The sequence below is a fragment of the Choloepus didactylus genome, chromosome 6 (genome assembly GCF_015220235.1).
Source record: "Choloepus didactylus isolate mChoDid1 chromosome 6, mChoDid1.pri, whole genome shotgun sequence".
NCBI classification, from domain to species: domain Eukaryota; kingdom Metazoa; phylum Chordata; class Mammalia; order Pilosa; family Megalonychidae; genus Choloepus; species Choloepus didactylus.
Window position 1 is genome coordinate 20,798,244 of NC_051312.1, and position 27,765 is coordinate 20,826,008.

The 27,765-nt window shown below is 39.3% G+C and overlaps 1 pseudogene; it reads left to right on the top strand.

Moving 5' to 3' along the window:
• The first annotated feature begins 1,530 nt into the window (after positions 1-1,530).
• The window catches only part of LOC119537863, a 117,580-nt pseudogene continuing 91,345 nt past the window's right edge, over positions 1,531-27,765 (top strand).

Genomic DNA, 27,765 nt, shown 5'->3' on the forward strand with positions numbered 1-27,765 from the left:
ATCGGCCTTACTATGCAATCCATTCTTCACTCTGGACATTGTATTGGTAACATTTCCTCCTCCTTAAAAAAGGTCTGTGCATAGTCGTCCTTTCCAGAAGGTAAATTCTATATTCCCCCAATAGGAGCAAAATGGCTGTGCTCTTCCACGGGGCTTACTTCTTGCGTATCAGCAAAAGCCCTCACTGAAACAGGGGAAATGTGCCTCTTAGTGGCTGTGCTACCCCATGTCCTCTTCCATGCAGAGGAAGACCTTTATCACCACTTAACAGCGCAACCTCCAACCATGCTAAGAAACAAAAGAGAAATTATCACGGCTGTCACTATTGCTTCTCTTTTAGGTATTGCTGGCCTAAGCACTGGAACCGCCTCTATTATCCTCCACAACCAAGGCTTCTCCCACCTAAGAGCTGCTATAGACGAAGATTTAGCCCGCATTGAAACCTCCATCACCCATCTTGAAAAATCCCTTACGTCCCTATCGGAGGTTGTTCTCCAAAACAGAAGAGGTTTGGATCTGCTTTTCCTTAAGCAGGGAGGGCTTTGTGCTGCACTAGGTGAGGAATGTTGCTTTTACGCTGACCATTCTGGCATAGTTAAGGATTCCATGACCAAACTTAGGGAAGGAATTGAAAACCGCAAACATGAGCGAGAAACCCAAGGAAGTACCTCCTGGGGGCTCAACGGAATTCTCCCTTACCTCCTCCCTATATTAGGCCCCTTTATAACCATACTCCTTATAATATCTTTTGCACCTTGGGCCATAAAAAGAATAATACAGCTAGTTAAGGACCAAGTTGATTCTGCCCTAGGCAAGCCTATTCAAGTGCATTATCACTGGCTTCACCTCGCTGACCAAGGTGTGGATCCAGAAAACCTACCTGCTACCCACCCTTTCGGGTAAGAAAGCCCCCTCCTACGGGAGCATCATATAACTCGAAAGTATGCTTCTAGCTTATGCTATGATTGGTACCGCTGGGTGCGAGGCAAAGCACTGCAAAGGAGGGCCAAAGCAACTAAAGGCCATTTTCGAGCTCCTTGAGAAGTATGCCTCATTTGCATAGGGGTTCGCTCTGCACAAATTCCCCTCCCCAGAAAAACAGAAGCCACAAACAACTTGGGGAATGAGGCCTCTACTTCCCCCAGCAGGTTAATGCCAAAAGAATGCTCAATCAGCATTCTTCCTCCATCCTTTTGAAAAACAAAGGGAGGAGATGTAGAGGGCGATTAAGGTAGCATGCATGAAGTCCACCTTCAGCTATGCCGGAGATGTGCAGCATGGCCACCAGGGCTGATACAACAATAGCTTAAGTTACCCTCAGCCTTCTTTACGGAAGTAGTTCACGCCAAAAGTGCTAGTTCACGCCAAAAATGCTAACCCTACATCTGCCATCTGCCCTAGCAACAGCAGCCACCAATCCTAGACCGCCACGAGCCCTTGCTAGCCACTTCCCCTTCTCCTAGAGTATATATGCTCTGCCTCTTCAATAAAGTTTTGCAGCTTGATCGTAATCTTTGTCTTGCTGTCATTCCTCATGTCTCTTGTCCCATACCATTCCTCCCTCACAGGACTCGGAGCTTCCGTTGAATGTCCCGTGGGCCGGGACACTTTAGAAAGGTAAGTTCCAAGAATGGGAGGTATCATTGGAGGAAGCTGAGAGGTGGCCAAAAGAGCTAACCAAAAAATATTTATCTTGGAGAATTCAAAGGCCTAGATTTTCAGGAACAGAATCTTGGTCTCAGAGGTTAATCAGATTCTGGTTGCTGATTTGAGACAAAGAAGCTCACAAGAGAATGACACAAAAAGGAGAGTGCCAGTTTCTAGATTTTATCATTAGGCATGAAGTTTCCATAGACAGGGAAGCTCACATGGACCTTATTCATTCTGGCCCATCTTCATAGAATGGGGATGGAGGTGTTATATGCTGGTTTTAAGTTTGCTTGATAGGCATGGAAATGAGGGAGTTGTGGCTAAAATTTGAATATCTAGTGGCATCTGGCTAAACTGCTCTGAGAGTGATGCTCTAGAGCTCCTTACCCCCTGTAATGCAGCTGGATAAGAACTGCTTATGCTTTCAGTTTTTTTGTGGTTGCATTATTGGCAAGCTTCCCTTCTAATGGATCTGCTTTATCTTTAGGTAAGGCAGTATTTTAATCTATCTATGTCTGTCCAGTATAACAAGACAGATTTCTCCAAAGTGACTTTATATTTTTGTTCACAGTTAGGTTTCATTCATGTAAAGTTTTGCTCTCAAACTGCATAATCCTAATTTCCTTTTATTTCAATCTTTATTGCCCTTTAATATTTTTGAGGGGAGGGACACCCCATGAACTGTCTATAGAACATAAGGTCAAATTTTCTATTTGTAAAACACTAGAATGATTTATTTTGGAACATCTTAGATGCGGTAATGCCATATGACTTCTTAAAGGGTTAGTTTTTGTTCAACAATTCAATTAATTGACAATAAGGACTTCAGGAGCAAACTATTGAGAGGGATTCTTTTCTGAGTTGGTAACAGAGTTCATGATTAGAGATAATTGAAGCTTACACAGGAGAGACACTGTAGTATGGTCAGGATAGTGATGGTTGAGTTTTAGGTTTCCTGTTAAGATTTTTGAGCAGGGAAAGAAATCAATAGAGATGAGCTCTTTGTGTGTGAACGTGCTACCACCTGTTGGTTTTCCTTGTCATTCACGAGGTTTTGAAGGCTGGATCTAGATATTCATTCCAGTTATGACTTCACTTGGGAACTTAGCAGGTGTCTTGACTTTTTGTACTGGGGTGGTGTCCCGGCCCGTGGGACGATCAACGGAGGCTCCAAATCCTGTGAGGGAGGAATGGTATGGGACAAGAGACGTGAAGAATGACAGCAAGACAGGTTTCTGATCAAGCTGCAAAACTTTATTGAAGAGGCAGGGTATATATGCCCTGGAGGGAGAGGGGGTGGCTAATAAGGACAGGTAGCGGTCTGGGATTGGTGATTGCTGTTGCTAGGGTGGATGGCCAATGGGTGGCTACTGTTTAGGCATGAACTAGCTACTGCTTAGGTGGGAACTACTGTTACTTCCTTGAAGAAGGCTAATTATAGCTTAAGCTGTTCTTGCATCAGCCCTGGCGGCCATGTTGCATGTTACCGGTATCGCTGAAGGTGAATATTATATATGCTACCTTAATTGTCCCCAACAGGGTGGGAATCAGGAGACCTGAGTTCTAGTCCCAACAACACTGCTAACTTTCTCTGTGATCTTGGATAAGTCACAACTACTTTGGATGGTGGTTTTCTCATTTGCAAAACAGCCAAAAAATTTGATCATGATAGGCTAATACTTATTGTGATTACAATATGCCATTTATTAAATAATTTAGATATATTATACAACATAAGACTATCATATCCATCTACAAATGAGAAAGCTGAGGCAGAGACAGCAAATTTGATAAATGGTAGAGCTGGGATTTGATCCTGTTGCTGACAGGGTGGTGCAGGAATGAGACACAGACACAAAGTTAAGAATTAAGGGAGCAGGGACCCCACTGCATCTCATACTAAGTGGACCATAATGCACCTTTGCTCCAGTTATTTATTTCAGAAAATCAGGCAGTATGTGCTAAATGTCCTCAGGTTCCAGACAGCCCACCAGATACCTATGTTTACATCCTGTTGCATATCAGAAGGAACAATCCAGGTTTAGGACAATGGTAAATGTTGTCATCATAGTCACAAGACACATATCTTTACAGGGCATGCATGCATGGTGCTCCATGCAGGCCTGTGGCTTACTGTTCCAAGCCACCACCCTAGATACACTTCAGGCAACATGGAAGACTCAGTTTCCCACATGTTCCCCTTTTTGTTTCTTCAATGCAGACAGGATGGACCAAGCAGCTTCTTTCTGCTTTAGGTCTGAGAGGGTTTTTCTCATGCATCTGAGGACTAAACAAAGACAAAGCAAAATTATTAAAAAACCCATATAAGGGGATTTAATCCTTCAAGGCCTTTAGTGATGCCTTGAATAGTTTCAGTTTCAGTAAGAGAACCAGCAGTTTTAGAATATCAAATGTAAGATTTTTATGGTGTCCAAGTAAATGTTTTTTAACTTTACTCCAATTAAAAAGTGTGTGATTATATTCACGAGGGGTCACACAAAACATGGATGTATTTCAGTCACATTTTAACTTAAATTGATACCATAGATTCTCAACTTCTTCTCCTAGGAGGAGAACAGCATTTTCTAGGTCTACAAGGTGAGCAATAACTTCTTTGTCAGTTTGTAATTGCTCACACCAAGACTTGCTTGCATTCTTGTGCCATTTTTGGACAAATTCAGTGGTATGAATAGATTGATGTAAGGCTGTTCCTGCAACAGCAGCAGTTGTAGCAATGGCTATTTCTGATCCACAGGCCCTGCTGCTTATCTCATAAATACCAGGTGTGCCATAAACTAAGGGTTGAAGGCTATTTTAGGAATCCTAGTCACAGTGGCACCTAGACTCCAGGGGGCAGACAAGGCAAGATCAGATATCCCCATAAAGATGAATGACCACAAACAAGCCAAAAGGCCTGCTTCCTCCACATAGATAATATAGTGCACATCAAAGAAGAGTAGCATGTTAAAACCCTAGTAACCAGTCAGCAGAAACTGATAAGCACTCACCCAATTGAGGCCCAGAACACACTCAGCAGGACCTTCCCCCCCAATACCCAATGTGGATTTTTCCTTTAAAAAATGCTGCTCTCAGAAAGAGGGCAGAGCCATTTTTCCTTTCTTTCTTTTCTGATGGCTCCCACCTGCTTTCTTCTGCTTTCTTCCTCTAATAAACCTTAAACTCTCTACTTAAACCATGACTTGCTGCATTTGTGTGGATTCTTGAATGGCTCTGAACCTAACAGTGATGACTCTCAAGGTTTATGCTGTGAAACAGGGAGCCATAGACCCTTTTGTCATCTAAGAACTACAACAGTGATGTTGCTAGAGTTTATGGTGTTATTTAAACAAGTATATAATGAGCAACTCCAATTGGCCAGACAAGAAATTTCTTTGGTAGTAGTGTTAATAGTTAAGTTTCCTACCCAGAACACATAGGGGTCTCTGACACAGGCTTGTATTCCAAAAGTATCTATTTTTGTGAAATAAATGTTAAGTAAACTAATAGGAAGCCTCCAAAGTGTATATTGAACATAAGAATGATTTAAAGTAAGTCTAGGTGGAGACCAGCCAACACTGTGCCAAATAATAGGATATTTATCCTGAGCATAGAGAGAATTAAGCCCAATAAGTGTAATTTCCTGAATGAGCACATGCTGGAGATATACTCACAGCAACAGCGATAAGAGCCATCATTGCTGCAGTCAGGTTAGGACTTGTTACTGACAGCATGGCTTGCTGGACTTGTTTTTCTGCATCCTGACACAACTTTTTTATCTGACCCCAAGTTGGATGTCAGGCTTCCCTAGTTCAGGGTGTTGGCCTTATCACTGTCATCTTCAGTGTCAGACCCTGGAACTGCATCACTGGCAGCTTGACATCCCACAGGAATTTTCTTTCCTTTGCTGGGTTCATGGTACGGCTTCAGTCATTGGGCTGGTATCCAAAGCGGTGCTTGTCCATCACCTGGGGAAACACAAGCATAACCTCTTCCCCATGTTAATAAAGTACCCATTGTCCATTCATTAGTTAGCATGTCCTTCCACCATATAGGAGGTGCTTTAAGGAAATAATGTTTGTGTCATCTTTTCAGCTGGAAAATGTTGTTCTGTGGCAGTGCTGCCTAGTTTTTTCATAACAATTTAGAAAATTTAAAGTAAATAGAGCTTTTGATAATCATCCATGGGGAGTTCCATCATCTCACCCTTTTTGTTTTGTTAACATAGTTTTTAAAGTATGATGGGCACGCTCAACATTAGCTTGTCCTTGGGGATTATAAGGAGTACCAGTGGTATGATGAATGCCCCAAGTTGTAGTAAAAGTAGCAAATTTTGCAGATGTATAGGCTGGGCCATTATCAGGTTTTAAAGCATGGGGCAAGCCCATAGAGGCAAAACAGGCAAAAAGGTGAGTACGAACATGTTGAAATGTTTCACTGGTTTGTGCTGTGACCCAAAGAAAGCCAGAGTACATGTCAATGCTGACATGAACAGTGGCTAATTGGTCAAAGGAAGGGATATGAGTAACATCCATTTGCCATAAATCATTGGGGGCTAGACCACAAGGGTTAACACCAGGATCCTGCAAAGGTGGAGCAGTAAGTAGTTGACAATTAGGACAAGAAGAAACAATATCTTTAGCTTGTTTTCTAGTAAAGGGAAATCAAGTCATGATTCCTTGCACATTAAGATGAGTAAGTGAGTGAAAATGAGAAGCTTCTGAAATAACAGGCAGTAATAATTTATCTGCAGCAGCATTGCCAGCTGCTAAAGGGCCTGGGAGGTTGGTATGGGAATGAATATGAGTAATATAAAAAGGAGATACATGAGCATGAATAACTGATTGTAGCTCAAGAAAAAGGTTAAATAAACAAGGAGGCAACTGTTTCTTAATTGATGCTGTTTCAATTTTACTAGCTACATGAGCAACATAGGCAGAATCAGATAAAATATTAACAACCCCAGAAAAATCTGTTAAGATGGCTATTACAGCAGCCAGTTCAGCTTGCTGGGCAGAGAAATGAGGAAGATCTAAAACTTTGGACTTAGGGCCAGTATAGTCAGCTCAACCTTTAGATGACCCATCAGTAAAAACAATGGGAGCATTGATTAAAGTCTCACAAGAAGTATACATAGGCAGTATCCATTGTGTATGTCAAATGAACTGGAAAAGATCATTTTTTGGATAATGATTATCCAGCTGGCCAACATAGTCAGCTAGAGCAATTTGCCAAGCTAGATGTTGTTGCAAAATAACTGAGAGTTCTTTAGCAGTTATAGAGAGCACAATTAAATGAAGGTCAAAACCATTGAGTTGTTTTGCCTTTTTTCTGGCTTGAGCAACTAAAGTAGCTAAGAGATCTAGATAAGGGGAAATGGTTTTACAGAAGAATTGGGCAAGAAGATCCATTCTACAAGCTTATCATTTTGCAAAAGCAAGCCTGTGGGGGATTTGGGAGTGGAAAAGATAAGTAGAGATAAAGGTTGTGTAGGATCAACATGGGATATCTGAGCTTGTTGAACTTTAGCTTCCACTAATTGTATTTCCTTCTCTGCAGCTGAAGTTAAAGATCTAGGGCTGTTTAATTAGGATCCCCACAAAGGAGAGAAAATAGGTTGGAGAGCTCATAGTTAGCTATACCTACTTTGGGGCAAAGCCAATTAATATCCCCTAGTAGTTTTTGTAAATCATTTAAGGTGGTAAAAGCATCTCTGCAGAGTTGTATTTTTTGGGGTTGAATTGTAAGTCTATTGATACTAGAACCCAAATACTGCACAGGCAAATTGCTTTGCACTTTGTCAGTAGCAATATGCAATCCTACATCCTGCAAAGCTTTTTGAACAGCATAGAACAAAGCTTCTACTTCAGTCTCCTGAGGTGCAGAGCACAAAATATCATCCATATAATGGATTACATAAGCTTTAGGAAAATTTAAATAGACAGGCTGTAAGGCATGGTCAACATAATATTGACATATTGTAGGACTATTTAGCATACCTTGTGGTAAAACCTTCCACTGATATCATTTAGAAGGGGTTTTATTGTTAAGGGACAAAATAGTAAAAGCAAATTTTTCCTTATCTTGATCAGCTAAAAGGATGGAAAAGAAACAGTCTTTAATGTTAATGACCACTAAAGCCCAGTTTTCAGGAATCATGCTAGGATTGGAGAGCCCAGGTTGTAAAAGTTCCCATGGGCTGAATGATAGCATTAACACCTTTTAGGTCAGTTAACATTCTCCATTTTCCTGATTTTTTCTTTATTGGGAACACAGGAGAATTCCAAGGACTAAAAGACTCTTTGATAAGCTGCAAGGACAATTGTTTTTGAACCAATTCATGTAAAGCCTCTAATTTTTCTTTTGTAAGTGGCCACTGCTCTACCCATATCAGTTTTGTTGTGGTCCATACTAATGGGACAGGTTGGGGAGGTGAATGAACAGTGGCCACTACTAAAAAAGGTTTATATCCTAAACCAAATTGATCACATTTTGGTGAGACTTGTATGGGTGAAGGGGTACCTTGCAAATGTACGCCAAGCCCACAGCTAGGGGCATACCCCATATTTGCCATCATTTTGTGGCTTTGAATACTGTACACTCCACTGGGAGGAGGGATATGTACAGTAGCACCCCATTGTTTAAGTAGGTCTCTGCCCCAAAGATTAAGAGGCAGAGCAGCCACATAAGGCTGTAGAGTGGCCTTCTGTCCCTCAGGGCAAAGGCAAGGCAAAATATGAACACTTTGCATAAGTCCCTGAGGGGAGCCTAGGCCCACAACAGTAATTCATGCCTCTTGCAATGGCCAATGTTGGGGCCAATGTTGTTGACTAATAATAGAGACATCTGCACCCGTATCTATAAGTCCAGTAAAGTTATGCCCATGAATTGTAAGAGTACACATAGGGAGCGGCTCCTGCAGAGCCTCTGTGAGAAAAATTCCTGCCTTGTCTGTGCTACTGAAACTTCCATTTTCCTGATTTTTAGAGGAGGAACCAACAGGTACATAAGGTAATAATAAGAGTTAAGCAATTCTTTCACCTTTATGAGCAGTCCGTGGAATAGAAGAAGACATGACCACCTGAATTTCCCCAGTATAGTTAGAGTCAATGACTCCAGTGTGTACATGAACACCCTTAAGATTGAGAGAACTGTGTCCAAGCAAAAGACCCACCATCCCTTTAGGTAAGGGGCCATAATAGCCGGTGGGGACCTTAACAGGATTATTGGGGGGAAGACATACCTCAGCACTGACAGCGAAGTCTACTGCTGCACTCCCTGCTGTAGCTGGGGAAAGCTCCAAGATAGAGGGCTTGGAGTTGGTGGAGGGACAGCACATAGCCTCCAGATCTCCATGCTGCCTGGCTTCTGCCAGACCCTGCTGTATGCCTGAGAGGTGGGCAGGTTTACAGCTATGTGCAGAAAGATGCAGCAGAGGAGGCGTGGGCCATTCCTCCCAGCAAGGCACAGAAGGAAGTTTTGGGCATTGACAAGATTAAAAACTTGAGATTTTACTGGATCTTTTTTACCCTTATCATCATCAGAAAGAGGATTGGGACCAGTATTGTCATCAGACTCATATTCTTCCTTGTCATCATCAGTTTTTAAAGGCTCAAGAACAGACTTAATTAAAGACCATGTAGACCAAATAGTAATAGGCAAATTAGCTCCTTGCATATGTTTTTGTTTCAATTCCTTACCTACCCACTCCCAGTCATGCAATTCAAGGGAGCCAAGGGTAGGGAACCAAGAGCAGTATTTTTCAATAATCTGCAGCAATTCTAAGATTTGTGACTCCCCCACCTTTACACTGCTGGCCTGCAGCAGCTGCCATAAGAGGGAAATATAGGGAACATATTTATTGTGTCCTTCAACATTACCCATTACCTTGCTTATAATGCTCAGGGTCATTCTACAAGGAACACGTACAAAAGATGGCCATTACCTCCACCCAAGTTCCAGTGCCCCTGTACCTCAATCGTTCAAGTGATTCTTCTGTCAGGAACCAGGTCCAGTTCTTCGAGCCCCACACTGGACACCACTTGCTGCTGACAGGGTGGCACAGGAATGAGACACAGACACAAAGTTAAGAATTAAGGGAGCAGGGGGCCCACTGCCTCTCATGCTAAGTGGACCATAATGCACCTTTGCTTCAGTTATTTATTTCAGAAGATCAGGGAGTATGTGCTAAATGTCCTCAGGCTCAGGAGAGCCCACCAGATACCTATGTTACATCCTGTTGCATATCAGAAGGAACAATCTAGGTTTAGGACAATGGTAAACATTGTTGTCATAGTCACAAGACACATATCTTTACAGGGTGAGCCCGCACGGCATTCCATGCAGGCCTGTGGCTTAGCGTTCCAAGCCACCACCCTAGATACACCTCAGGCAACATGGAAGACTCGGTTTCCCACATGATCCCAGGAATTTCTGGATCAAGAATGCATACATAGCCTTAACCATTCATCAAGATAAAAAAATTATGATTTCTTAATGCTCTGATTTTTTTTTTCTTTTCTGAATTATTTAATTGCAACAATAGCTAATATTTGTCAGCTACTTGGTACTTGACAATGTGCTAAGATGTTTACATGCATTATCTCATTTAATCATTATTATGATCCTTGAAGCAGATACTGTTATTATTCCTGTATTATAGACCATGAAACTAAGGCTTAGATTGACTCCTGACCTCATTGTTTAAGGGAGCTTTTAGTTTCTCTTCCTGATGCATCATGCAGTAATATGCCATAAGGCTTTAAAGGGTGACACTTGAAAATATATATTAGTTCATTTTTTTGGTACAAAAATTGTGCCCTCAGAAGAGTTCCATCTAGTGCAGAACTGTATCTTGTGGTGGCATTTATTATGTGTATTTGTGATGTTTGGCTAAAATACCAATGGAGTCCGGTGCATGGGGAGGTGACACTAATCTGGGCATAAGGAAAGCTTCATGGCAGAAGTGACAGTGAACTGATTCTTGAGGGACTTGATACCCTGAGTAACTAGAGAGCCAACTCTGTTCAGCCTATGACATAAGCTTCATAGAGCCTCCTGCAAGTCACCTGTGGCTAATTTGTTGTATCCCAACTGCCTTTTCTTCTATTCCTACTTGCATGCACTATTTTTTGTCTTCTATGTATCAGCAAAGCTGATGCTACTAATGCTTTCTTGGGGCCCAGGGAGGTCAACAAACACTCCTGCCCCTCTTTAATACTACTGCATGACATTGAACAGCATTGTTGGTTGAGAAAACAAAATTTATTTTATCTCTTCTGTCCATGCCACAGCCCACAACTTTCCATATTGAAGTCTGGGCTTCCCCACTATCATACCTTTGATCTTCTCTTTAGCAAGAGACAGAATCATTCTTTTTTTTTAATTTTAAACACTAGAGAGGCCCTGATAATTTACTTGGAAAATGTTACACCCTAATCATGTAGCAATTTAGTGACTCAGATCTGGAGGTCTATGGCTCTAGTTAGAACTGCTTTAGTAATCATTCAGTGCAGACGGAGGAGTGGTTAGCCAAAAGTTTATTTTAAAAACTTTTAATATTGATTTTTAAATGACAAAATTAATTATGCTTGTTATATATCTTTGTAAAATATACCTAAGCAGATAAAAAAGGAGGTTAAAAATTATGTGTTTTTACCAACCAAGGATAACTATGGTTAATATTTACAATATATCTGTCTCTTACTCTCATATTCTCTCTCTCTTTCTCTGTCTTTCAATATATTTGTATCTATCTTAGTTTTTAATTTTCAAAATATATGGTCAACTATAGGTAGTCCTCCACAAGGCAGATTTTAAACTCTTAAATCTCACACAGACACTCACACACATATTCAGACACACTCACACATATATTCATATATAGACACAGATATAGTATCTGCCATTCTAAATGTCAAGAAAAGGAAGTTTACTCTACCTTTGTTGTCTGTGAACAGGCTCTGAGTCAAGTCAAAAGATTTATGAAATATCCTATCAAAAGTGAAAGAACAGAAAAGAAAAGTTATAGAATGGGAGAAAATATTTGGATACCATTCATCTGATAAGAGTTTAATATCCACAACACATATAAAGAACTCCTACAACTCAACAACAAAACAACAAAAAACCCAATTTCAAATGGGCAAAGGACTTGAATAGACATTTCTCCAAAGATGATATATAAAGGGTCAATAAATCACATGAAATGATGCTCAACATCACTAGCCGTTACACAAATACAAATCAAAACCACAGTGAAATGCCCCTTCACACCTACTTGAATGGCTAGTATTAAAAAAAAAAAAAGGAAAATAACAAGTGTTGGTGAGGATATGGAAAAATAGAAACCTTCTTCATACATTGTTGGTGGGAGGATAAAATGATGCAGCCACTGAGGAAAACAGTTGAATGGTTCCTCAAAAAGTTAAATGTAGAATTCCCTATGACCTGGCAATCCCCACTTCTGGTATACACCCCAAATAATTGAAAGTAGGGACTCAAACAGATATTTGAACACTATTATTTATAGCAGCATTATTCACAACAGAGTGGAAGCAACCCAAGTGTCTGTCAGAAGATGAAAGGATAAATAAAATGTTGTGTATACCAAAAAAAGGAATATTTTCCAACCATAAAAAGGAATGAAGTTCTGATACATGCCATGTGCTGGCTTGGATATATTATGTCACCCACAAAAGTCATAATCTTTTAACCCAGTCTTGTTGGGTAGAACCTCTTTACTGTTTCCATGGAGATGTGACTCATCCAACCATGGGTGATACCTTTGATTAAATTATTTCCATGGATGTGTGGACTGTACCCACTCAGAGTGGGTCTTGTTTCATTCATTGCATTACTTAAGAGAAATCAAGAGCTGAGATAAATTTGCTGGTGCTTGGAAATGCTTGGAGTTGCAGACAGAAGGACTCAACACCCTCAAAACACTGGGGTGGTGGCCAAGGTCTCCTCAGTCCCTGGGGAATATGTCCCACCCTCTCTGAGACCAATCTAGGCCTTCTCTATCAAGCATCTCACAACTTTTCCAGAATCTTCCCCTTATCCATTTTTAAAGCTGTTCTAGCATTTTTAGGTTTGTATCTCAGCACCCTACTTCTTGGTATCAAATATATTTAGATTTGCTAAAGCTTCCATAATGCAATATACCAGAAATGGATTGGCTTTTACAATATGGATTTATTAACTTACAATTTACAATTTACAGTTTGTAGGCTGTGAAAATGTCCCAATTAAGGCATCTACATGGTGATACCTATACTCTGAAGAAAGGCCACTGGTATCTGGGACACCTCTGTCAACATCAGAAGGCACATGACTGACATCTGCTGGTCCTTCACTCTTGGGTTCCATTGCTTTCAGGTTCTCATTCCAGTGGCTGTCTCTCTGAGCATGTGTCGGTCCTCTCTTTGCACCTCTGGGGCTTTTCTCTCTCAGCTTTCTCTGGGAGTTTCTCTCTGAATTCTCTCTGGACTTTTTCTGTATTTCAATCTTCACACACAGGACTCCAGTAAAGGATTAAGACCCCCTTTGAATTCGGTGGGTTACATCTCAATTGAAACAACCTAAACAAGAAGTCTCACCACAGCTGGTCCACACCTACAGGAATGGACTAAAAGAACATGGCCTTTTCTGGGTACATAATAGCTTCAAACCAGCACATTCAGATTGCTATATTAAATAGGGATATGATGCAGACCACACTCTTGCATCCATTAAATCTTTGATGGTGACACTTATCTCTGCTATTCCTTTTGGGATGCAACATTGCTTCTGATTTGTATCTTGGCTGGAGATGGGGTTAAGTTTCAGGGGTTCCCACTGGGTCATTTCAGTCTTTATTACTCTATCAGTCAGTTCAGGAAACAAATGTGAAGCTTTCTTCTGTTAAGTATAACCATCCTGAAAGACTGCAGGATGTGTCTGCAGACACAGTGGATCCACTTTAAGTAAACCTGGATGAGTACTTCATTGATCACTTGATCTCCATATCTCCTTTTAATAGGCAGGCCATAACGGTTTTGTTTGTTTGTTTGTTTTTTGTGATGGTGTTTTGAGTCTGCTGCTGGTGTTAGTGTTGGCTTAGACCCTGAATTTAACAGCCCTTGAAAGATCCAGTGTAATCTTTTTCCCTGTGTACATTTACTGAGATAAAGAGCTATAAGTCCTTTTGTTGAATGAATGTGAGGAACTGCCACTTGCTATGGCACTGCAGAGTCCTTTCTCAAGGGGAAATGGCTTCTACTTCAACTGGCAGGCTCTGTGTTTGGGTATTGGCTTAGGTCTGGAAAACTGGAGAAAGAATTATTATTTTTCATTGCAGCAATCAACAGACTTGTGCTCACTTGCTATTGTACAGGTAAGTAATAGATCATGGACTGTTCTCTATTAGTCATTTGATTGTTCTTCTGGCTTTGCTGCCTGTGGTGAAAAAGCAAAAAAAAAAAAAAAAAAAAAAAACCTTAACTCTTTAAGTTGCCTCTGATGCCTGTGTTCTTCCATTTATTTCTACTGTTTTGCAGTCCTATAATTCCAGCTGTCACTGGCAAACCCAGTTCCAAACTAACATTTCCTGAAAGACATCATAGCCCACATGTTGGCAGCACCAGCTTCCACTTGGCTTCATATCAGGGACATATCAACACAAAAAAATGATTGTACAGTATCTTAGAGTTTGCTAGAGAAACAGAAACAATGGGATATACGTTGGTGTATATGTGTATATAGGAGATATATTTTTAAGGAATTGGCTCAAATGATTGTTGGAGCTGTCAAGTCTGAATCTGTAGGATGGGCACCAGCCTAGGAATTCCTATAAAAGTGATATTGCAGTCTTGAATATGAAATTTTTAGGGGACTGAAGCAGGCTGGAAACTTAGGGGCAGAATTTCTTCTTTTGGAAACTTCAGTTCTTTGCTTTTAATGCTTTCAACTGATCATATGATGCCCACTGACATTATCAAGGGTAATCTCCTTTACTTAAAGTCAACTGATTGTAGATAATAATCCCGTCTACAATATACCACCACAGCAACTTCTAGGCCAGTGTTTGACCAAACAGCTGGATATCATAACCTAGTCAAGTTGACCATCACAACATTTTATTAGATATTGTGTCATATCTATGCCCATAGCTCTAACTCATTTTTAGAACTATTTTTAACCTAAGCTATATTGATAAATTATTTATAATCTTTGCTATAATAAATAAATATTGCTGCAAGCTAAAATACATTTCATCTTAGCTGTGTCATTTCATTTTTAAAGTTTTCTGCCTTTAACGCTTCTTAAAAATATTTAACTCTATAGTGTAAGTTTCCATATTTTGGGGCATGTATAAAATATATATATATATAGTCTTTTGATATTTTGGAACTTTTATAATTCATTTTTTTAATTAATTAATTTTATTTTAATGCCATTTTATTGAGATATAACCACATAACATACAGTCATTCAAAGTGTGCCATCAGTTGTTCTCAGTATCATATAGTTGTGCTTTCATCACCACAATCAATTTTTTAACATTTTCATTACTACAAGAAATAAAAATGAAAATAAGAATAAAAATAAAATCAAAGTTCAAAAGAACACCCAAATCATCTCATATTACTCTTCGCCCACTGTTATTCATTTATTTTTTGTCCCCCCTTTTTTTCTATTCATCTGTCCAGACTGATCCTCTAATACACGGGTTAGATCATGCCACTGCTTTGCTCAAGTCCCTGTGGTGGTGTTTCATTATTTTACTCAGAGCAAAAGCCCAAAGTCTTATAAGACACCCTATTACCTCTCACCCCACCAACAAATATGTCAATTATCTTTCTGATCTCATCTCCTACTATTCTAACTTCACACTCCCTTCCTGCCTTTGATTGAAGCTCATATTCTCGATGAGATTTTCCCTGACTACCTTATTTAATACTGATTTTTCCTCCATCAAAACCTCACCAAGACACTTAGATTCTCTTTACTCTGATATATCTTTTCTGTTTTCCATTGTATTTATCACCTTCCAACCTTTAATTTAGGTTTATTGTTTTTGCTTATCTCCCCCCCACTGAAATGTAAGCTCCAGATTTCCTTATCAGTTGCATCATTCTTGCAATTAATTCATCAAATATTTAACTTTTTACAATTATTATTAGCCTATTAACTTATAGGCTAACCACAGTCATTTCAAGTCTTTTGCCACTACAGATCATTTTTGTTTTGCCCTGAAACATCTTTGAAGCTCCACAATCGGCAATAGGCCAGAATGGTTTTGTCTTCAACAAAGGACTATCCAGAGTCCTATGGAAAAGGACTATGCCAGATTCCTTAGAGTATAGACTTCTGAAGGCATCAATTAACAACTTTGAGATCCTACTGGTACACTAAGTTGGGATTTTCAGAGCTCTAGTCAAGTATCACATGGATTCTGATCCTGGTAGTCCAAGATCCAGTGAAACAAGGGTTCCTATAATCGGACTGAATGAACTGATGAGGGATGATTACTATTTTTGTTTGGAATTTTATTGATGTTGTTTTAATGTTCTAATTTGAGTGTGTACAAGAAGCCCTTTATCTTTTCTGTTAAGCTATCTATAACTAATAACAATTTAGGTTACTCTGCTTTTGTAAACTAAAATCAAGCATTTATACCTGACATTTTATTTTCCCTGTCTGAGCCCTCTAGAATGCAGAAATTCTTATTGAATAGTCTTATTTTCATGACCATATGGTTATTGACATAGGTTAAAAAAATCTGTCTTCTTTAAGTAGAACATAATTGGAAACATTCATTATGAAACCAAGAGATTGCCTGAAATATTATATTTGAGAAATATATTCATATAATTAGATATGACCAAATATTTAATGAAACTAAGGTTGACTTTATGGAGCCAATGGTTAAAATGTCCTTCCAAGAAAATTGACCTGGTACCTGGTTTACGAGGTTCCCAACCTTATGGGTAAGGAAGCTCACTTTCTAGCAGACCCAGGAACTTTAGGATATTTCACCCAAATTGATAAGTATTGTAGGTGAAATCTGGTGTCAAGTTCTTGGCTTGACTTCCTAGCCTCAGGAAGATTTTAAAAGTCCAACCTGAGATTCCTTATATAAGATCCCAGAAAAGCAAATTTATAAAGACCCACATGTAAAAGCATTACTCTTCCTGCACCTAAGTAAATAAGCAGGCCAAAAATAATGAAACCAATCTTATTTTGTAATCAAGAATAACTTTTTTGAGTTATTTTTCACCCAAAGAGAGTAAACAATTATTCAACTTTTCTGGTTATTTTTGGTGAGGGAGATCATCCAAATAATCTAGACCATTGTTACTGGAAGTAGAACTACAATGACTTTTGGTGTGTGTGTGTGTGTGTGTGTGTCTGTGTGTGTGTGTGTGTGTGTGTGTGTGTGCCAAATTACTTTATTTGAAGGAATGGTACAAGTGAAAGAACTTGGTGGATGTTGGTTCAACTTACAGAAAAGGTAAAGGTAAACCCAACATGCATTCACTGCTGTGGTGACCATGGAGGTCACCCTGTGGCTCTGGGGAAGCCAGCATAGGGCTTAGCTTTCATCATCACTATTTCTCAGAGCATGCTTGTCAAAGAGATTGTCTGCCAAGCCAGAATCCAGGGTCCCCATCTTGTGCAAGTAGGTTACATAGTCTCCCAGTTCTTTGATGGACTTTACCTTCTCATTCAGGTAATTTATCTCAATGAATTCACACATGTGGGGGTCATTTGTGCAGTTCTAGTAGTGACAGATTACCCTTTCTTCCAAGCATAACACACACTCCATTGCATTCAGCCTTCTTTCCCATTCCTTTCACTCTGATTTCTTGATATCCTGAAGGAAGAGTCAGCCACCTCTTTGGTTCTGCAGCTTCAGCATGTTCCCTTTCCTCATGAGATTGGTAAGGAAAATATTTTGCAAACATCTTCAAAGCCACATTATCACAGCCAAAGAAGTAACACATTGACAGGAAGAAGTAAGAGGTGTAGAGTTCCAGGTTGATCTGGCAGTTGATGGCAATGTAGGTATCATTGGGGACCCTGACAAGAGCAATTTTTGGAGTGATGGGGATGAAGGTCTGTTTGGAGTGGTTTTGAGACAGAAAGTCAGGAGAGGAAGTGGAGACAGATCTATAGACATTATACAGTAGAGCACAAAGATGGGATAGTTCCTTGAGGGTGCATGAGGGGCTAAGGGAATTTTCCTTTTAATGTTAGATATGATAACATAATTGTTTCTGATGGGCATACTTAGAGAGGGAAAATTGAAGATACAAGAGTATAGGCAAATGAAGCTGTGAAGTTCTTGAGTAAGCATTGAGGGTATCAAATCAGATGCAGAATTAGATGGGCTGGCTTTAAGAAAGAAACATGTAGAATGTCTTTAGTATAACTAAAATTAATAACTCTGTATATTGGTGCAGATGTTGGTCACTTGGTGAGAGAAATATGCGGAAATCTGTCTTTCAAATAAATAGAGCTTACATTTTCTTTCCCTGCCTTTTATGACCTCATTGGTTGTGTCTTCAATGTCCATTTATTTGTCTTCAAGTACTTAAGTGTTATCCTTTTTTAAATACCCATTTGTCTCCTGAAAGTGTTTATCCAGCTACAGAAGATATTTTTGAAACTTTACACACCTAACTCATAGGTATTTTTTCTCTTTTCTTAAAGATAATATCTTTTGGTAGAAATAAGACTGAACAATAGAGAACAAAAATTCTTAAACCAAAATATATAACCTAAAACCAATCACTCCATCCAACAATGAACTTTTCCTCTTATAATCCCATAAAACTTATTATATGACATTTATGATTCTGGTTATTGTAGAATTTTCTAGCTGCTTTTATTTCTAAAAATGTGTATATTAGAACTGATACAGAGTTCAGTTAATAAAGCCCTGTTCTTGGACATGGCATAAAATCAATTTTTTAGAAGTTAATGGTGTATTTCACTGATATCCAGAAATGTGTGTGTTGTCTTTGATCTCTGTAACTATAGATCTTGTAGTCCTTTCCCCAAAGGAGGACATTTACCAGTCATTGTAAATAAATCTGAAATATATTTTCAAGTCTCTGTGTATTCAGGTTTTTGCTACATATTTGCTTTCCTCATGGGTATATCCAATCTCTTGAAACAACCAGTAAAACAGAGACAGTCTTGAAATTTTGATTTTCTGTCCTGTGTGCAGTATTTATTATTCAGTAAAACTCTGCTCCATTTTTCAAAAATGTTCCCAAGACAGGAGAAAGTATATTTAATTCAGATGATTTTCTTTTTGAAAACAAACAAAACAAACATTGTGAAGTAAAATTGGCTCTAATACCATGACATTTATTTTAATTTCCTCCCTATGGATGTAAGCTCTTGAGGTTCAGGTTTCTACAGGGATCAGATGCCAATTTACTCAAAACTTTCAAGAAAAATATGCACTTTGTATAGCACCATATGGGAGTTAACTAAGACAAGGAATTGTTTATGGGTGTTGGGAGACCCCAGGTTAATAGGGGCAGAGAAAACTCCTGTCTCCATAAGCATATTAATAACTATTAATGATAGTTTGAGAACATCATAGTGGAGACAATTCTTCATGCCTGACCCAGATATTTCAAAATTTTGGAATTCTTTTGGACAAAATTAAAAGAAGTGCATAAAGGATTTTCTCAAAAGTAAGTATTCTGAATTTTGGGTAAACCACATTTCATAAAATGAGACTATTATGAATATATGGCCAAAATAAATTAAAAAAAAATTATGTTCTCCAAATAGATCAGTTTGGCTAAAATATCTATATGCATGTTTCACAGTGAATACAAGTTTTGCATGGTTCTCAGACCTGAATAGTAGGTTTCTTTTGTCATTTTTTGCATTGCCAAAATGCTTAATATCTTTATTTTAATAAGAATTTGGTGATGCGACATGACCAGCATCCCACTTCTAGAGGTTTTGTGACATACATTTTTCAGAACTAAATATTTTGAATTCCATTTCACTGTTTTTCCTGAACTTACATGAGCCCATTCATGAACAAACAAAACATTGTCTGAAATGGTTCAGTCTGTTGGAAGCCTAGATTTACATAAGAGATATTAAGAATATTTACCCATATGACTGAAGTAGACGTAATTCCTAGAGACTTCCATGAATAATTTATTGGCGGGATAAAAGATTCATTTATTTTTGCCAACCAGTATTACACTAATATGGCACTTTATTTTATATTAAACATTCTTTAGTATCATAGGACAATGAATTTGTTTATATAGATGATTAACTGGAGGATCAGTAAATGACTCAGTATCAGTGCCTCTCAAAATTTAATGAGTGTTTGTATAAACTAAGCATCTTGTTAAAATACAGATTTTGAGTTAGTCTGAAGTATGGCTTCAGATTCTGCATTAACAAGCTCTCAGGTGATGCCACTGTGGCTGGTTCATGGAACATCCATTGAGTAGGGAGGTTGTTGGTTTTCCAGGTGGCTGTCCCAGCGTGCCCCACACCTTGACTTTCAGTTGGTTATTTGAAATGGTCTGTTTGTCTTTTACTATTCTAGTGAGTGAACAACATAATATTGATCAGGAATTTAGAAATATTAATCATCTTTTTTATTATGATGTCTTGAATTGGGTTAATATGAAATATGAGAAAATAATGAAAATAATTTCATTACGCTGAATTAGAACAATACATTAATATGATGACAAACTCAGGCATTCAACTGTTCTATGGACATGATCTTCAACCCCATAACCATGTAATTTCATTCGTTCTGCAATAGTTCTGATAGATCACTGACTACTCATCGTCTGAGTGTCTCTAAAGTGATGAAGATCTTTGTACCTCCCCAACCAGCTATTCATTGTTGGAATTTTCTAATTGCTGACATTTACCCTCTTGAGCCTAAATTTACTGTTTTACATCTTAAATACCCAAAGGCTGCAGCTGCCTTCAGGGGCTGCTCAAAAAAAAAAAATAAAGGCCTTATTTTTCATAATAACCCTGTATCTGAAATAGCATTTTAGGTATTTGAAGACAGGATTGTATGTTCCCTGATGTTATCTCCAGCCTCAAGCTTGTTTCTAAATGAGGCAATATCACCTGAGATTACATCGCCGATTTCCTTTTTAATTGTGTCTTTCTTAGTATGCTTGCTCTTTCTATGTTTCTTTGCTGTGAAACAGACTAGTATACACATTGTTTTCATAGTTGTTCAGTGATACTATCCAGGGATGATGCATGGTTAAGAAAACTGTACATGTATGATTGAAGTTGTAATGATAAATTTTCCCTTTCCTTTATTTATCTAAGTTATCTAATATCTTCTACCCTCCAGACACTGTGATAAACTGCAAGGGTACAAATGTCAGTAAAGCAGGTTTGCTTTGTTAAAGTTGTTCACTTCACACTGGGAAATAATGTAGCAAATTTAACAAATGCTGCATCAAAGGGATGCTATAGTGCTGTGGAATCATAATGAGAGAACAACAAATGCTGGAGTTCAGGAAAATCTTAGCAGAAGGAAAGGAACAGGAAATTACCTGTTAGTATTTCATTTACTTTAATTAACTTATAAATTTTGCATATTTAATTTAATTCATTTTTTAAAATTGTTCTATGAGCTAAGAATTCTTATTTCATTTTTAGCATACACCAAAACCTAAGGCCATGTATTTAAAAAGAGGCAGATCCTGAGTTTAATTCCAGGTTTGCTTGGTTCCAAATCATTTATCTTTCCCATCTACTTGGCTTTCTCTCACATATGGCAACATCTGGGCTGATAATTGTTATTTTCTTTAGAGCACTTCTTACTTTCACCCTGAGTTGAAATATGTTTACATGTGTATCAGTTATGCATTTATGTGTTCGTTTATAGTCAGTTTCTGACCAGAATGTAAGGCACATTTGCTTTACAAGGACTTTGTCTTCTTCATGGATATAGCCATAGCATCTAGGCCTGTACCTAGGACATGGTGAGTTATCAAAAATGTTTGTTGAATAAATAAATAAATGAATGGATATTTGAATTCCAGATTTTTAAGCACTTTCCCTTCTCTGTTAAGGTTAATTTCTCTCTCTGTATGCTGCATCCAGTGAACAATGGCAAGTTAAAGGTTTGTATTAAAATGGTGGAACCAGGAATTATCTAATAATATGTGTGGAAGTACAAGGGTTTTCCCATCTTAGTCTTCTGAGTTACCAGATCAAGCTGAATGCATATAGATTTGAATATTATGTATTTTTTAAATGTATTTTTGCAGTTTTCCTGGGATGTGGATTTAGAGTCAATCATTCTTCCATTTGACTAAAAATAAATGTAAGCTAAAAGTTGTTTAAATCATGAAATTAAAGAACCAGAAGGCAATATTAGAACATCCAGATAAACCTCTCTACTTACATATAAGGGAAATAAAACCCAAAGTCATTAAATGCAAATTGCCCAAGGTCACACAAATAACTAGCAAAACAGCCATATCTAGAACCCAGGATTTTGACTAACTCATGACTATTTGCTCTAGATCTCATGATTTTTTTTCAAAAAAAAAGTTATTTCTAGTATATTACCATTTCTAAAAGCTGAGTAGCAAATACAAGGGCATTTGTTATATTCATCTTCATGTTTGAAATATCTAAAACATCAAAGTTGAAAAGCCTGAAAATAATTGAATTTGAAAAGTAAACAGTTAAAGTATCTGAAAAAATACTTTAATTGCAGTTAATGGATTAAAAAGACCATATGTCTTCGTTAGTTACTGAATTTTTTAAAAAGATGTTTTCTAGCTCTCATTGCAGATTATCACCCAACAATGGAAGATAAGAATCAAACAGATGTGACTGAATTTCTTTTCATGGGCTTAACAGACCGTCTTCCAAAGATGATTGTTCTCTTCTTGATATTTCTCTTTGTTTACCTTGTCACACTGGGGGGAAACTTGGGGGTGATCACTCTCATTTGGATGGATTCTCAACTCCAGACCCCTATGTACTTTTTCTCAGCCACTTATCCTTTGTGGATATCTGCTCCTCTTCCTCTGTTGCTCCAACGATTTGTGTGATACATTTTTGGAGAGAAAAGTCATCTCTTTTGTGGGTTGTGCTGTACAGATGTGGATTTTTGGTTAGTTTGTAGTGACTGTTTCCTCTTGGCTGCCATGGCATATGATTGGTATATGGTCATCTGCAACCCTTTGTTGTACACAGTCATTATGTCCCCACAGGTCTGTTTGCAACTGGTGGTAGGGCCTTACACCATGGGCCTTCTAAGTGCCATTACTCACAAGACCTTCACTTTCTGCTTACCCTTCTGTGGTCCAAATGTAGTCAATCACTTCTTCTGTGACATTTTCCCTGTTCTCTCCCTGGCATGTGCAGACACTCAGATCAATAAATTGGTTCTTTTCATCATGGCTGGATTAATAGGAATACTCAGTGCCCTGATCATCCTGATTTCCTATATTTATATCCTTAGAACCGTCTTGAAGATTCAGTCTGCCCAGGGGAGGCAAAAAAAGCTTTCTTCACCTGCTCTTCACACTTGTCTGTGGTCACCATCTTGTATGGTCCCCTTTTCTTTATCTATATACAGCCCAATTCAAGTTCCTATCAGGACATTAATAAAGTGCTTTCTGCATTCTATACCACACTGATTCCCATGTTGAACCCTGTCATCTACAGCCTGAGGAACACAGATGTAAAAGATGCATTTAGGAGGACATTTGTTAAGAAGAATTTTCTGCTAGGTAGGTAACTTAGAGGGCAGCTTTTGCTACTCTGCCGATGGAGAGGTTGAAGTATTTAAAGAAAAGACAACTGTACTTGGCATCAGGGAATGCTATTCTAAATACTGACTCTGCTGATTGACAAGAGGATTAAAGTAGATAATCCTTAAACATTTCAGGATATCATTGCCTTCATTAAGTCCAGACTTCTGAGAATGCGTCTTTTCTTATATTGACCAAAACAAAAGCTTCATAGCAACTAATCTCCCAGGGTCCCTTCTAGAGTTCTCTCTTCATAACCTATCAATTTAGAACATTTCCTGGAGAGCTTTTCAACTCAATACTTTACAATGATAACAAAAGTGTTGGTGAAAAGATTGAGCTCAAACTTGGAATGAAATGTTTACCATTATAAACAATAAACTGAAGCCTTGGATGGTGGAATCCAAGGGAGCAACAATCATGCATGTTTTGAACACAAATTAACACATTGCAAATAGCAGAATGTCTGGCTCATACAAAGTTCTCAGGAAAAAGAAAATTAAATGAGTGAATGATAAAACAACTACCACACACACACACAAACACACATATAATTACTTTAAGCCTCTCTCTCTCTTAAAGAAGGGATTTCCTAAACAGAAAACATGTGGTTAGAGAAATATTTTTTTCCTTGTCCTGTATGGATCAATTTATTTGATCATTCTTATGTCTTCATCATGTTTTTTAGCACCACATGATTTAAGATCCACATCCACATCTTCACTGGAAGCATCACTTCTGAGACTCACTCATTCTCATTCTGTCTGCAATTGCTTAAAGTTTATACTGCAGGTGTGTTTTTTACAATTTTTTTTTCTATAACTCTAGCTATTGTTAAACATGAGATTTTGAAACCAAACATGTTTGCTCCTTCTTTCACTTTTCAAAATACCAGTCATGGCCATATTTATTTAGAAACAACTTTTTCCTTTCCCTTTCTTTCCTTTCCCTTTCCCTTTCCCTTTCACTTCATTTTGCTCCACCTTCCCTTGCCTCCCCTGTCTTCCCCTGTCCTCCCCTGTCCTCCCCTGTCCTCCCTGTCCTCTCCTTCACCATCCTCCCCTCCCCTCCCTTGTCCTCCCCTCTGGTCCTCTTCTCCCCTTCCTCCCCCCACCCTCTCCTGTTCTCCCCTCTCCTCTCCACTCCTTTTCTTCATGTGAACAGAGTCACTGTGAGATGTTACATGGACTGCCCTTGATTTTAAAAGGGGTTGGTAGGGTATCACCCTTAAATCGAGTCCCTCTCAAACTAGAAGAAGTCATCAGCTTTATGTTCATCCCAACATTACACTATCTAGCATCTCCTACTTAGGAAAGAATTATTTTTAATTTTAAAATCAGTTTATGTCCACTTGGTATGTCCATGATTTCTAGCTAAATAGTCCATCATTTGAATTAAATACCCTCCTTTTCATGACATGTTCCTTCTCCTCTGAAGCTACCATCCTTCCCAGGGAAGTCACCGGCATGGTGTGGCTATTTCCATTAGTGGATGTTTATTTGTAGGCTGCAAAGGCTAGGAAGAAATGATTGAGGCTTTTATCCAGTTTTTAACTCAGTCTTTTGTTTTCCTTCCATCAGTGCCATACTTAAAACTCGCTGTTTTCCTGTGGTGTCTGGAATAATAATCAATGTGGAATGTTAAATCTACTTATAAACTGTGCTGGTTTGGATATATTATGTCCCCCAAAAGCCATTATCTTTGATGCAGTCTTGTGTGGGCAGGAAAAGTATTGGTGTTGATTGGGTTGGAGACTTTTGATTGGATATTTCTGTGGAGATGTGATCACTCAACTCTGGGTGAGATCTTTCATCGGATAATTTCCATAGAGCTGTAGCCCTGCCCATACAGCATGGGCCTTGATTAGTTTACTAGAGCACTATATAAGCTCAGACAGAAGGAGCAAGCTTGCTACAGCCAAGAGGGACACTTTGAAGAATGCACAGGAGTTGAGAGAGGAACTTCAGTTTACAGAGACATTTTGGAGACAGCCTTTGAAAGCAGACTTTTGCTCCAGAGAAGCTAAGAGAGGACAAAGCCCCAAGAATGACTAAGAGTGACATTTTGGAGAGAAGCTGAAGCCTAGAGAGGAACATCCTGGGAGAAAGCCTTCTTGAAACCAGAACTCCAGAGCAGACACCAGCCATGTGCCTTCCCAGCTACCAAAGGTTTTCCAGACACCATTGGCCATCCTCCAGTGAAGGTACCTGATTATTGATGCATTACCTTGGACACTTTATGGCCTTAAGACTGTAACTGTGTAACCAAATAAACCCCCTTTATAAAAGCCAATCCATTTCTGGTATTTTGCAAAAAGGCAGCATTAGCAAAACAGAACATAGCCTTTTTGATTTACTGAGACAAATAATGGTTATCCAGGGAAAGGGAGTAGGGTATGTTCTGTGTGCCACAATAAAAGTTCCCATTCTGCAAAATTTGTTCATCCAATCCATTAAGTGACCTCAAACAGGTTCATCTGATGGCTAATGAATAGCTTAGATATTCTAATTCTTAGAAGGCTAATGGTATGACCTGAAGAGACTTTTCTAGGTCCTGACACCCTGGCTGATCCTCTGGGTACACATGGAGCCCAGCCCAAAATACTTTCACAGTAATGATGCTGAAAATTTAATCATACCAGAGGTTTTGTGTTTGTTTGTTTGTTTTGACTCTTTTGTTTGCGGGTATATCTCACTGACCTAGAATCCTGCCCGAATCATAGTAGGTAATCAGGACTGACTGAATGAATGACAGTGTGACATATAAAGTTAAAACATAAAGGGAGAGGCAGGGCAAGATGGCAGACTGGTGAGCTGTATGTTTTAGTTACTCCTCCAGAAAAGTAGGTAGAAAGCCAGGAACTGCGTGGACTGGACACCGCAGAGCAATCTGACTTTGGGCATACTTCATACAACACTCATGAAAATGTGGAACTGCTGAGATCAGCGAAATCTGTAAGTTTTTGTGGCCAGGGGACCCGCACCCCTCCCTGCCAGGCTCAGTCCCATGGGAGGAGGGGCTGTCAGCTCCGGGAAGGAGAAGAGAAAACTGCAGTGGCAGCCCTTATCAGAAACTCATTCTACTGATCCAAACTCCAACCATAGGTAGACTAAGACCAGACACCAGAGAATCTGAGAACAGCCAGCCCAGCAGAGAGGAGACAGGCATAGAAAAAAAACAACACAAAAACTCCAAAATAAAAGAGGAGAATTTTTGGAGTTCTGGTGAACATAGAAAGGGGAAGGGCAGAGCTCAGGCCCTGAGGCTCATATGCAAATCCCGAAGAAAAGCTGATCTCTCTGCCCTGTGGACCTTTCCTTAATGGCCCTAATTGCTTTATCTCTTAGCATTTCAAGAGCCCATTAGATCTCTGAGGAGGGCCTTTTTTTAATCCTTTTTTTCTTTTTCTAAAACAATTACTCTAAGAAGCCCAATACAGAAAGCTTCAAAGACTTGCAATTTGGGCAGGTCAAGACAAGAGCAGAACTGAGAGAGCTCTGAGACAAAGGCAATAATCCAGTGGCTGAGAAAATTCACTAAACACCACAACTTCCCAAGAAAAGGGGGGTGTCCGCTCACAGCCATCATCCTGGTGGGACAGGAAACACTCCTGCCCATCACCAGCCCCATAGCCCAGAGCTGCCCCAGACAACCCAGTGTGATGGAAGCGCTTCAAATAACAGGCAAACACCACAAACTGGGCGTGGACATTAGCCTTCCCTGCAACCTCAGCTGATTGTCCCAGAGTTGGGAAGGTGGAGCAGTGTGAATTAACAAAGCCCCATTCAGTCATCATTTTGGCAGACTGGGAGCCTCCCTACACAGCCCAGCAGCCCAGAACTGCCCTGGGGGGACAGCACTCACCTGTGAGATAGCACAGTCATCCCTCAACAGAGGACCCGGGGTGCACAGCCTGGAAGAGGGACCCACTTGCAAGTCTCAGGAGCCATATGCCAATACCAAGGACTTGTGGGTCAGTGGCAGAGACAAACTGTGGCAGGACTGAACTGAAGGATTAGACTATTGCTGCTGCTTTAAAACTCTAGGATCACCAGGGAGATTTGATTGTTAGAGCCACTCCCCCTCCCTGACTGCCCAGAAACACACCCCATATACAGGGCAGGCAACACCAACTACACACGCAACCTTGGTACACCAATTGGACCCCACAAGACTCACTCCCCCACTCACCAAAAAGGCTAAGCAGGGGAGAACTGGCTTGTGGAGAACAGGTGGCTCGTGGATGCCACCTGCTGGTTAGTTAGAGAAAGTGTACTCCACGAAGCTGTAGATCTGATAAATTAGAGATAAGGACTTCAATTGGTCTACAAAT